This window comes from Octodon degus, unplaced genomic scaffold (assembly GCF_000260255.1).
Source record: "Octodon degus isolate 3935 unplaced genomic scaffold, OctDeg1.0 scaffold00068, whole genome shotgun sequence".
Taxonomy (NCBI): Eukaryota; Metazoa; Chordata; class Mammalia; order Rodentia; family Octodontidae; genus Octodon; species Octodon degus.
In genome coordinates this window covers 3,570,509-3,572,834 of record NW_004524644.1, presented here as the reverse complement: position 1 = coordinate 3,572,834, position 2,326 = coordinate 3,570,509, and positions in this window count along the sequence as shown.

The window sequence follows — 2,326 nt, the reverse complement described above, 5'->3', positions numbered from 1 at the left end:
AAAAAAAAAAAAAAGTTTTGTTCTTGCTATGGCCTCAAGAATCACCCTGTCAAATCGATATAAGGGTATTGCCTCTATTCTGCAGCAGTTGGGAGAGCCACACACACACATAATTCTGTCACTTAACACTTCTTTTTCTGAATCAGGTCTTCTGCCAGAAAAGAAATTATTTCATGAGTCATAAGACTTTGCCAATATACCCTTTGGAGTTATAAAGAGAACTATACATGACTAAACCATAATGAAAAGAAAATAAAAATAAGCCAGGCATGGTGGTATATACCTGAATTGCCAGCACTCTGAGAGGCTAAGGCAGGACAACTGCAAGTCTGACCCTCATCTGGGCTGTTAAGAGAATTAGCAAACAAGACATTATCTCAAAGTAAAAGAGTAAAGGGGGTGGTGGGGGGAGAGAGACACGGGGGGATGTGTTAGGGAAATAGCTCAGTGTGAAGGCCCTAAATCCAATCCCCAGCTTAAAGAAAAGAAGGAGAAAGAGGAAAAGGGAGGGGGAGGAGAAAGACAAAGAGCAAGGGAGAAGAAAAGGAAGAAGAGGAGCAAGGGTGAGACTTCTCATGACAACTGGACGAGCAGCTCACTTCAGCTGCAGCAATGTCTGGAGGGAATCAAAGCTGCTACAACCCGATCCCAAGCTCCAGGGAGAAAATCAAGCTGACAGTCGTATATTTATATACATGCCCATACAGCATCACTAGAAATTAGATATTTAATCTGTGTAAAAAGAAATAAACTGAGCACCACGAAAGCAAACTCATCTGCTAATGGCTCCTGGCAAGCATGAAAATCAATTTAGAGGAGATAGTGATGGGCTTGCCCAGAAAATGAGTTCTACAGAGAAACAGAAACAAAAAGGCTCACCATGCATATTTTCAGTGAGATAAAATCTGAAAAATAGGTAAACATCCCCTAAAAATACAAATACTATCATAACTGTAGAAGAAGAACATACTGTTTAATTTTAACATCTATGGTCCTTGGGGAGGTCCTCGCCTGCACCACCCTGGACAGAGGAAATGGTATCGCTCCCCTCGCAGTGCTCAGGGGCTTGTATTCAGGAGGCTTAAACCCTGTGAAGCCTGTCAACTTACTTTTTTTTTTTTTTTTTGGCAGAACGGGGGATTGAACTCAGGCCCTTGGGCTTGCCAGGGAAGCGCTTATTCCACCGAGCCGTCTCCCCGGCCCCCTGTCAACTTACTTGTACCAATTTTTTTCTTTTCTTTTTTTGAGATAGAGTTTTGCTATACAGTTTAGGCTGGCCTTGAACTCAATACATAACGCAGGCTGGCCTTGAACCTTGAACCCGTATCAATTGTCCTGCCTCAGCCTCCTGAGTTGGTGGGATTAGAGGTGTCCACCATCACACCCAACTTCACTTCCACAAGTTGGGGGAAAGCTGTTTTCTAATAATTCTTTCTTGGGATTACTCTGTTGAACAACCTAAAATTGTGGTGTGTGTTTTTTGTACTGGAAATTAAACCCAGAATTTTTTTTTTTTTTGTGGAACTGGGGATTGAATTCAGACCCTTTCTCCTGAGCTATCTCCCTGGCCCCTGAACCCAGGATCTTTACATGACATACTCAGCCCCCTTTTGAATTTTGAGACAAGGTCCTGATGTTGTAGCTAAGTTAGATACAAATTAATAAGTAGTCAGAAAGGGACCAGGTCCTCAAGGAGGTCGGTACAAAAGATGAAACACATCAAAATTGTGGCTGCTGGTGAATTCTCTGAAGAGCCAGGCCTGCCGGCCTCCCTAGAGATGAACAGCAGCCTGAGGCTACTCTAGAGTTAGCGCTCCCAGGTCCAGGAAGCCCAGCCAGTTCTCAGCTGCAGCAGGAGAGTCAGAACGTCCTGCCCAGATGCTCATCGCTTCCTGGGAATCCTCTGTTCTTTCCCTCTAGAGGTTACTGATAAGCCCAGGTAAATGATGTTTGCCACAGAGTCTTGCTGTGAGCCTCACTTCCCTACTGGCCCAATACTGGTTAAGCAGCTCTCCTTGGAATCCTACAGGTTCATTGTCATTTGACTCATACTTAACGCAAGCTGTGATTCTGCTGTATAAAATGACCTTGAAAAAGAGCCTCAGCAGCCAGCCACTTAGGCCCTCCTGGAGCCCAGGAGCTCTTTTTCTTTCCCTTATTCCCAGAGAAATTCCTCTAACCTCATCCTTCGGCCTGAGGTCCCCTCCTCTCCTCTGTCTTTAGGGCCTGGGTCATATGCAGAACACTGGCTGCCAATCTGTGAAATTCACTCTTTTTTTTTTTTTTTGCAGTACTGGGGATTGAACTCAGGACCTTGCACTTCACT